The 11,530-nt window shown below is 36.1% G+C and overlaps 1 long non-coding RNA gene across 2 annotated transcripts in view; it reads left to right on the plus strand.

Annotated features, from left to right (window-relative positions):
• The first annotated feature begins 1,354 nt into the window (after positions 1–1,354).
• LOC116545810 overlaps positions 1,355–11,530 on the plus strand; it is a 14,346-nt gene continuing 4,170 nt past the window's right edge. The window contains exon 1 of one of the 2 annotated variants that reach the window (XR_004266458.1): positions 1,355–1,366. This is a non-coding gene — a long non-coding RNA (uncharacterized LOC116545810). Of the gene's footprint in view, positions 1,367–1,771; positions 1,784–11,530 lie in introns of those variants that run through there. The other variant, XR_004266459.1, reaches the window with a different exon arrangement.

The raw sequence follows: 11,530 nt of genomic DNA on the forward strand, positions 1-11,530 counted from the left end.
AAAAGAAAATATCTTTGTGAATTCTCTTGTACAATGCCCTTAACAAGGTCAAAAATTAGAGGAATGGTCTTCAGTGGTTTTAAAACTAATAGACAAAAGGCTTATAAAAGAATTATAGAGTTCTATAAAAAATCTTTTATAGCATCTCTAAGATAATTATTCAAACGTTATTTGAATACATCCACGTTCAAATAGTTCGTTCCTTTATGAAACAACCCGGACTGTAGATGGATAGGCCTGTTTATTAAAATATTATCTCTGATGATGAGCCAAAGCTTATCACTATAAACTACAGCTAATGGTAATAGATATATCTTTCTCAATGAAACAAAAACTCCCCATTCCCCATTGATCAGGAAGATGATCAAAGTGATTCCTTAATACTTAGTGACTGCTAGACATGGTGGCTCATACCTGTGATTCCAGAACTGTGGGAGGCCAAGGCGAGAGGGTTACTTGAGCCCAGGAGTTCACGACCAGACTGGGCAACATTGGGAGATCCTGTCTCTACAAAAACTTTAAAAAACAAAAATTAGCCTGGCATAGTGGTGGGCACCTGTGGTCTCAGCTGCTCGGGAGGGTGAGGTAGGAAGATCACTGGAGCCTGGGAGGTCAAGGCTGCAGTGAGCGGTGATCATGCCACCGCACTCCAGCATGGATAACAGGGTGAGATCCTGTCTCAAAAAAAATTTTTTAAGTAATTAAATTTACAGATATTTAGTGACTGCTTACTGTGTACCAGGCATTCTTGTTCACAACTCATCTAAGCACTGAAGACACAGAAGTGAACAAAGCATACAAAGGCTCTGTTCCCATGGAATTTACATTCTGGTAGAGGGATGTAGTAGGCTGAATAATAGCCACATAAAGATATCAGGTCGTAATCCTTGGAATCTGTAAATGTTACCTTATTTGGAAAAGCATCTTTCAGTTGTGATTAAGTTAAAGATTTTGAGATGGGAAGATTATCTGGGATTATTTGGTGGGCCCTCAATGCAATCACATGTATCCTTGTAAGAGAGAAGTGGAAGATTTGGCCCAGGCATAAAAGGAGAAGGCAATATAACCATGGAAACAGAAACTAGAATGATGCAGCCACTAGCCAAGGAATGTGGGCAGCCACTAGTAGCTGGAAGAGGCAAAAAACAAATTACCCTGGAGCTTCTAGAGGTAGCCTAGCCCTGCTGACACTTTGATTTTAGTGCAGTGACACTGATTTAGGACTTCTGGCCTCGAGAACTGTGAGAGAATAAATTTATGTTGTTTTAAGTTACCAAGTTAATGGAAATTTTTTACAATAGGTACAGATAACTAATAATAACAAACACAGATATTTAGTAAATCATCAAGACAGTTTCAGATTCTGGTACATTTAAAAAGATAGTAAAACAGGTAACAAATGAAATAGAGTAAAAATATCTTAACATTATTCATCACTATTAAAGGTGGGAAAATGGTAAATGAATCGGGGAATAAACTGATTTCAGAAACTACCGTTCTCTGACATCTTCTTAACAAATCCAATGTCATCCATCAGTTTTCTTCATCTTTTTGCAACATTTCACAATTTTGAAGATGTAGATCCTAGAACTAATGTCTGAGTAAGGCTAAATAGTGGTCATGCTCCCAGGTAGTCCACTTGGTATTTCTGTATTTTTATGCTTCTCCTGAAAAACTAAGAAAAGTATAGAAGTGATCCCTAGAATTAATTGGTTTGTTAAACTCCTTGAGGAAAATATTTTTAAAAATAAGGCTTTCTTCCTAAAATTCTCTTCTTTCATGGGTTTTCTGTATATCTACATAGATATACATGTGTATGTTGTATGTTTAACCACCATCTAAATCAAGATATAGAACAATTCAGAATCCCAGCAGACTCTCTTTTGCCATCTCTAACTTATTACCTCCTCAAAGATTACTATTATGATCTCTACCCCTGTAAATTAGTTTTACCTGTTGTAAACTTCATACAAATAGATTACAGGTAGTATGTTCTCTTTGGCATCCAGCTACTTTCACTCAAAAATATCCTATGAAAGTCATCCATGTTATGTGCATCAGAAGTATGTATTTTCTATTGCCACATACTATTCCATTGTATGAATCCACCACAATTTATCCACTCTACTGTTGATGGACATATAGGTTGTTTCCAATTTGGGAATACTATAATGAGTGCTCCTCAGCACAGCCTACCACTCTGTCAGAGGAAATCTCTGTCCACAATTAGCACTCTCCTCTCAGAAAAAAAACCCAGAATCCTCCGTGTACATTTTATTCACTTAAGATAGGTGAGGCATGCCACAATCATGGAACTGGTTCTTGGGTATAACTTCTGACGTATGCATTTGATGATTTAATCTAGGAGTAGCTCATCTACTATATCTCATGCTCTCTACTTGAAACTTCAATTTTCACATATTTCATCACCATTAGAAAACTGTCACTTCCATGTACAAAAATATATTAAGCCCACTTTCTATCAAAACCTTCCTGACTTTTTTTTGGTTGACAGAATGATGCTAAACTTCATGCATAAGAATAAACACATGACAATAGCCAGGAGAAGTGAGAGGAGGGACAAGAAATGAAGGTGTAATTGGCCGGGAGCAGTGGCTTATACCTGTAATCCCAGCACTTTGTGAAGCCAAGGTGGGCAGATCACAAGGTCAGGAGTTTGAGACTAGCCTGGCCAATATGGTGAAACCCCATCTCTACTAAAAATACAAAAGTTAGCTGGGCGTGGTGGTAGGCGCCTGTAGTCCCAGCTACTCAGGAGGCTGAGGGAGGAGAATTGCTTGAACCTGAGAGGTGGAAGTTGCAGTGAGCTGCAATCACACCATTACACTCCAACCTAGGTGACAGAGCAAGACTTCATCTCAAAAAAAAAAAAAAAGAAATGAAGTGGTCATTAATAAGCAATATATTTTTTAAAAGACTATTTACAATTGCAACTGTATTGTGCAATACCTGGAATTAATCTCAAAGCAAATATTGTATTTTGTGGGGAAAAATTACAAAACAGTAAAATATTTTAAATAAAAACTAAATAAATGAAGGGACATCTCATATCCATGGATAGAAAAACAATGAAATATATGAATTCTACCAAATGATCTAAAAAGTTAATGCAATTCTAATAATATTTTTCATAGAATTTGAAATGGCACATATGGAAGGTAGAGATCCAAGGACAGGCAAGGTATTCCAGAAGAAGTTCATAGAACTTTCCTTAACATATATCAAGACTTTGTATAAAGTTATAATAATTAAGATACAGTGTATTATTGGTGCAAGGATAAACAAATTCACCACAATAACATTGGAGAGCTGAGAAATAGGCTACCAGATGCATGAAACTTTCTGTATGAGACAGTGTATAGAATAGTGTATCAAAGAGGAAAAGGGTGGAAACCATATAGGAAAAGAAATGAAATTGGAACTCTGCATTTCATCATACATACAAAATAAATAAATTCCAATTGAATAAGAATCTAAATGTGAAAGAACCCCCAAATACCACGAGGAGACTGCCTTTCTTATCTTGGGATAGAGAAGAATTTCATAGTGTTGACACAAAGAGTTCCTTATAAAAGAAAATATCAAGAAAATTTTATTAAAACTACTGTTCATCAAAATATACAATAAAGTGAAAGTATAAACCATAAACTAGGAGGAGATATATTCAACACACAAAACTTACACCAATTGGTATCCAGAACTTCCAAAGGACTACAAACCAGTAAGAAAAAAATAGTAGAAAAATGAGCAAGTAACATGAAAAGACATTTTACAGAAGAAGAAACACATACGGTCAATAAACATATACAAAAATATTCAACCCTTCTTGATGTAACCAGAAGCACAAAACAAAAAAGTGGTTTAATGAGATACCATTTCATACTCATAGATCAGCAAAAACTAAGAAGTCAACGTATTTTCATCAGTTAAAAAAAAAAAAACATATGTTAACAGAGAATTTAATAGGGGGAATTTGTTACATGGTGTGGAAGTACAGAAAGAACAAAAAGGAAATACAGGGGAGTAGCACAAAGTTACTGCAGGAAGGAGTTAGTATCTCTTTTTTATTTTATTTTATTTTATTTCATTTCATTTCATTTTATTTGACACAGAGTCTTGCTCTGTCGCCAGGTGTCAGGCTGGAGTGCAGTGGCTCAATCTCGGCTCACTGCAACTTCCGCCTCCTGGGTTCAAGCAATTCTCCTGCCTCAGCCTCCTGAGTAGCTAGAACTACAGGCGTGCACCACCACGCCCAGCCAATTTTTGTATTTTTAGTAGAGACAGGGTTTCACCATGTTGGCCAGGATAGTCTCGGTCTCTTGACCTCATGATCCGCCCACCTCGGCCTCCCAAAGTGCTGGGATTACAGGCATGAGCCACTGCACCCGGCCAGAGTTACTATCTCTTAGACTGGAAGAACAAAAGAAATTGATGAGGGTTATCATAACTTCCACGCTGAAAGAGACAAACTGGAGCATTAGGAACCAGACTTTAGCTTTGCTGCTGCTGTTTTTCAGGAGTATAGAAGAAGGACTTAAGAAGCAAGACACAGAATTCTGAGAAGAGTATTCCATTGGCTGCTACTGGCCATACTTTGGAAGATTAGAGGAGGGTTCCCACAGAGCTGGAACTCACCTCTGAGGAGAGGATATTGCACAGCCGCTTATCTTGCCTTCAGGTGAGCACAATGATGCTGATTCATGAAGTTAGAAAGCAGGTGGAAACTAGAAAACCACAGCTATAACCAACTGCTGCTGCTGAGGTAAAATGCCATATTTGGAATTACATTGACAAGAATGCCAAACAAACAAGAAAGAAAGTCCCTCATGCCTCCTACTTTCCAAACTCTCTCATGTACCTAGCCTTTGCAAGCCAAAAGGAAACAAGCTGACAAAAAAAAAAAAAAAAATGTGGTTTTGAGAGTACTAGTTCCATCAATAAGTCAGTACAGATCTTTACAATCTGCATGATACCAGTTGTTGCAGAGGATGTGACTCAGTGGGAACTCTGACACATTCCTTGTAGAAAATACATGAAACCAGCTGGGACTCGTGGCTCATGCTTGTAATTCCAGTGCTTTGGGAGGCCAGAGTGGGTGGATCACCCAGAGGTCAGAAGTTCAAGACCAGCCTGGCCAACATGGGGAAAACTGTCTCTAATAAAAATGCAAAAATTAGCCAGGCATGGTGGTGCATACCTGTAATCCCAGCTACTTGGGAGGCTGAGGCAGGAGAATCTCTTGATCCTGGGAAGCAGAGGTTGCAGACAGCCAAGATCACATGACTGCACTCTAGCCTGGGCAACAGAGCGAGATACAATCTCAAGAGAAAAAAAAAAAAAGAATACATGAAACCACTTTAGAAAACAATTTGTCTTAGGCCAGGCCTAGTGGCTTATACCTGTAATCCCAGCACTTTGGGAAGCCAAAGCCATTGGATGACTCGAGGTCAGGAGTTAAAGATGGGTGAAACCCCATCGCTACTAAAAATACCAAAAAAATAGCTGGCATGATGATGGGTGCCTATAATCCCAGCTACTCTGGAGGCTGAGGCGGGAGGCAGAGGTTGCAGTGAGCTGATATCGTGCCACTGCACTCCAGCCTGGGCAACAGAAAGAGACTCCCTCTCAAAAAAAAGAAGAAAGAAAAAGAAAACAATTTGTCATTAATTTGTAAAGTTAAAGATTTGCAAAGCCTCATGACTCAGCTATTCCTCTCCTAAGTATGTACCCTGGATATCTCATGTAAAAATGCAGCAGGTAAAATGTGCAAAAATTGTCATAGGTTCATTTTCATTAGAGAAATAATCCAAAGGCCATTCAACTACAAAGAGGATGGATTTTGGCATATGCACACAAGGAAATACTCTATAGCAGGGGAAAATGAATAAACTCCAGCTATGGAGATTTATCTTAGAAATACAATATTGGGGGCGGGGGCGGAAAAAGCCAATCCCAAAAGGCTATGTATGATACCATAGTTATAAAGCTCTAAAACAAGAGCACAAAAGTAAGTGTATATACATATATACATGTACATGTATAAGTAATAAAACTCTTCATAAAGAGGAAGATAAAAAGATGGAAAAGAAGAAACAGAGATATGGGTTGTAATTTTTTATTTTTAGGATGTGTGTTGTCTTAATTCATTTTCTGTTGCTTATGACAGAATACCTGAAACTGGATAATATATAAAGAAAAAAATTAATTCTTAGAGCTATGGAGACTGGGAAGTCCAAGATTGAGGGGCTGAATTTCATAAGAGCCGTCTTGCAGCACAGAGTATCACAAGGAGAAAGGGCTGAGTGTGTTCATGTGTTTATGTGCTCACGTACTGGGTCAGGGCCCTATTCCTCTTATAAAGCCACCAATTCCCTCCCATGATAACCCATTAATCCATTAACACATTAATCGGTGAGTGGATTAGTCCATTTATGAAGGCAGAGCCTTCATGATCCAATCACCTCTTAAAGGTCCCACCTCTCAATACTGCCACTTTGGGGATTAAGTTTCAACAAGTTTTGGAGGGCACATTCAAACCATAGCAGATGGTGATTTCACAGGTATTCATTATATTATTATGCCATGTAACTTATTCATATCTTTATTAAATTATTTGCTATATATCTAAAAGAAAAGTAAGTGAAGCTTCCTTAAGTTTTCAAATATTGAAATGTGATTAGAACTGCCAAATACTTTTAAAAGTGTTGTTAAACTACCATTAAAACTGTGTGGAATAAGCATTGAAATAGATAGATGGATTCTTTCAACAGAAAACATTAGAAAGGTGTCAATATATGAAGAAATTAACTGGTTAGTAAAGATAGTATTTCTAATCAGTGGGGAAAACTTGGGGGTAATTTTTTAAACAATATTTTCTCATATCTTCAAAATGAATTCCACAAGAAGTTAAATATTTCTTAAATGAAGTCATAGCAAATGAGAGAAAAGTGGATAGATACCTATAATCTGAAGTGGAAATAGCTCCTCTATGCATGGTATGAAGGTCGTCACTAAATTAAAGACTGATAATATGTGTACATAAAACTTTAAATATTCACATCGCCAAAAGCAGTGTTAGGATAATACAATGTTACAGCCAAGACAGAGGATTTATACCACTGTTCTTGCTGAGGAAACGTAGAAAATCTAGACTTAGGCCGGGTGCAGTGGCTCATGTTTGTAATCCCAGCACTTTAGGAGGCTGAGGTGGGCGGATCACGAGGTCAGGAGTTTGAGACCAGCCTGGCCAACACAGTGACACCCCATCTCTACTAAAAGTACAAAATTTAGCTGGGCATGGTGGAGGGCACCTGTAATCCCAGCTACTTGGGAGGCTGAGGCAGGAAAATCTCTGGAACCCAGGAGGCGGAGGTTTTAGTAAGCTGAGATCATGCCACTGTACTCCACCCTGAGCGACAGAGCTAGATTCCGTCTCAAAAAAAAAAAAAAAAAAAAAAGAAAAGAAAATCTAGACATAATATTTTTTAATCTTTGAAATTATCAAATATTTAACTCTTTGAAATTATCAAAGAGTTACCAAATTATGATATGAGAATTTATAGGGTTAAGATTTAGGTGAGGAAAAAAGCCCCCAAAAAAGCAGAAGCCAGCTTTGGGGCAACTCTTCCCAGATAGTATATGCTGATTCAAAAAGTGGAATTGAGACATAGGATAAGTAGCATTTTTAACAGCCTCATAAAACTGGGAGGAGAAAGGGTAAACATAGGAGTTCAGGCCATGTCAAGGAGGAAGGGCCTCAGTAAACCAGCCCACATTCTTTGGGTTGGGATCCTGAAAAACTACATCTTAGGAGAAAGAGTGAGTGAACCAGAAATAGGCAGTCTCAATAGGAAGTGAAGCCAAATTTTTGGTTATCTCAATTCTTCATTAAACTAAAATTATCTCGGGTTGCTAGTTTTCTAAGTGAATCACATACAAGAAGTAAAAGTGTATTCTCTCTGGAAGAAGATAATATCAAATTATCTTTATAATTTTCCATAATTAATATCTGGCACTCAATCAAAAACTTTGCATTGAAGAACAAGACTTTGTGACTGAAACTCAAAAGAAATTGTGAACAAAAGAAGTACAGCACAGGGATCCAAATAATGGAGATATAAACCATGAACTTTAAACAGCTAATTATGGGGATTAAATGACAAGATTGAGAATTTGTCCTGCGAAGCTGAAATTATAAAAAAAAAGAACGAAATGGAAATTAGCAATAAAAATATAATAACCGAAATTAACCCAATAAATAAGTGTTATGCTTGGTTACACATAGCCAAAGAGAGAAATAATAAGGTAGAAGTCAATAAAATATTCAGACTAAAAGACACAGAGTCAATGGAATAGGAAACACAGACTATACAATAAGAAACATATGGAGTATAGTCAAAATGTATAATTGGAGTTCCAAGAGATATATTTTTTTTCTTGATTCATCACAAAGTTGGCATTTCAGAGCAGTGAAAAAGGGACCTCTTTCAATAAATTGTCTTGGGCCAATTGGATAGTTATTCAGAACAAAAGTGAATCTTGAATCGTACATTTTACCATATTCAGAAATCAGTTCTGATCATTTCATAAAGCTAAGTCTGAAAGTGAGAAACTTCTTAAAATATTACACAGGAAAATATTTTTGTGATCTTGCAGTGGGTGAAGATTTTTAAAGAAGAAATAAAGAAACCAACCTTTAAAGTAAAAGTTGAGTTAATAAGTTGCAATAAAATTTTGAAGTTCTTCTCATCCAAAGATACGTTTAAGCACATTAAAAAGAAAACCACAGAGCAGAAGAAAATCTTTTCAATACATATAATTCAGACACTTGTATCTAGAATTAGCAAGTTTACCTGCAGCTATAAGAAATTGACACAAATAACCCAATAGAATGTTTGACATGAAGCTTGAATAGGCACTTCATGAAATGACCAATAACATGAAAAGGTTCTTAACTTCATTAGTAATCAGTTAAATGCAAATGCAAGCTGTAATAAGTTACCACTACACATACACCAGAATGGTTAAATTACAAAGGTTGATATTGCCAAGTATTGGAGATGTGAAACCATTAAATTTTCCTTGCACTGCTGATAGGAATATATATTTCTGTAACCACTTTGTAAACCTGTTTCGCATCATCTAGTGAAGCTGAATATACACATCCTATAGTTCGGCAGTTTGATTTCTTAAGATGTGTACAATCTTCTGTATGTTTTGCTTATATAATTATAAACATATACATATATAATTTATAGCAAATGTGTATAAAAAATCTAGAATAATACAAACCAAATTATGAATAGCTATTAACAGTAGTGGGATTACAGAGAACTATCCCTTTCCATTTGTACATTTTGAAATTATATGAACAATTTATGAAATTTGTTACATAAATTTGATTTAAAATTGGAAAAGAAAGGATAAAAAAGTAGGTCAACAATAACAAGAGACTAATAATAAACAACAGTCTTTTTCACAGTAGGCAGATGAGAACTTTGTCATGTGATTAGTATATTCTGCTAATACATACAAAGCCTGCTAGTTTAATAATCATCTAAAAGCCTTTGTTTGAAAAGAAAAAACTTCACTTGTAAGAGAACCCCAAACTGGTTTGTGAGCTGCAGTTTTCCAGCTGTCCACAGTTCTGCCTCATTGCATGGTGATGTGCTTCATTGATTCCTAAAGCATAGCTCCAGACAAAACCAAAAATCTGCAGAGCAGAAGAGTTCTCAAATCACCTCTACAGCTGTGAAAACCAGACCTATCACAATCAGCACGGTGGCATGGTTAGATAAGATAATATGTGTAGAAGTGTTCTGAAAAATAGGAGTTGTGGTACAAACACAAAACATTATTCGAAGTCTGATTGTGGGAGCTTCGAAGGTATGAATTTCCTTCACCATCAAAAGCCAGCTTAAAGATTCCAGCGATACTAGGGAAATGGCATTTCCAGAGTCAATGGGATGGCAGCGCTGCAAATGTTCTCTAACTCATAATATCCTTTACTTTGATCTCTTCTGAAACCCTGTTTTATACAGCCCTCCTCCATTGCATAACTGGTTTACCTATGATGGTCCTTAGCTGTGTCATCTGGGTTTTCAGTTTATCTATGTTGTAAAATTTATGACCTTCAGACAAGTGAGATACTGCTATAAAATGTTATCTTAATCTTGAGAGGGCAGTTTCCCAAAAGTGAGCTCTTTGAGACATTAGTCCTATGAATTGCTGTTTAAGTACTTTGAAAACAGCTATAGCTACTGTACTTTTGGAAGGTGACAGTGCACTTGAACAGATTACATTGTGAGGAATACTGCAATAGATAATCTCTGTTGACCTTTTACAACCCAAAAAATACTTAGAAAAAGGGTTATTTGATCAAATACATTCATGGAAATTCCCCAAACTTATATGACCAAAGAACCCAGGTAATATTTACTAATATCACATAGAACTAATATAACAAATATTTCATATAATATTATTTCAGAAGCCCTACTTTTTAAAAACTCCAGAAAAGAAATAAATTATATGCATAGTTAAGAAACTTAACTCCAGTACTTAAGCCATCATTATAGAAGGGCTTATATGCAAAAGGTTTCAATTTCTCCTTAAATATATGGGGAGCTCAGTATTATGACATACAAATGTTTTGATTCAGAAATTTAAAGCTTTCTCAGTGCCTTAGTCGTTATTACCAAAATAAATTAGTATCATAAGAACATGAAGAGAAACTCAAGCATGGTGGTTAAAGAAGTAGCGTAGATTTGAATAGATCTGATTTACATTTGCAGTCATGTTTATGATATTGGATAAGTAATCTAAATTTTGTGAATTTTGGTTTTCTCATCTATAAAATAGAGATAATAGTAATAGCATTTACATCATAGGATTATTAAAAAGCTTATTAACAGTACATCTACAGTGTTTAGTATAAGGCTAAATCTATATTAGAACCTTCTATTAAGGTGTCTCATTTTCATATCAAGTAAGCACGTTAGTACATAAATATTCAAATGAATTTTATCTATAAAGAATTCACCATGGCAGGCTGTCCAGTTAAGCATGTGATGCTAATATTTTCAAATGTCTTTTTTGCAAGGTGAGTAAAGGGAGAAAGAGTATGCTTTCTGACTAAATATGGATAAATTAAAGTTTGTTGTGATATGAGAGAATCATTTTGCTAAAGAAATTTAACTGAATTCAATAAAAACATTAGATATACCCCCTGTACACACAAAGCCATAGATTAATACTACATGCTGTATGATGTTAATTTTCAAAAATGAGTTTCCTGGAGAAGAAGAAATTCTACCTTAAAACTGTAACAGTCTAGAAATCCTGCCTGAGGTTCCAGCCAGCAGCTTGCCCTACAAATTTCAGACTTGCCAGTACCCACAATCATATGAACCAATTCTTTAAAATCCTTCTCTCTCTTACTCACTCTCTCTCTCCTTCTCACTACACACACACACACACACACACACACACACACACACACACACACACA

This window comes from Sapajus apella, unplaced genomic scaffold, assembly GCF_009761245.1.
Source record: "Sapajus apella isolate SASKATOON/1434 unplaced genomic scaffold, GSC_monkey_1.0 scaffold5, whole genome shotgun sequence".
Taxonomy (NCBI): Eukaryota; Metazoa; Chordata; class Mammalia; order Primates; family Cebidae; genus Sapajus; species Sapajus apella.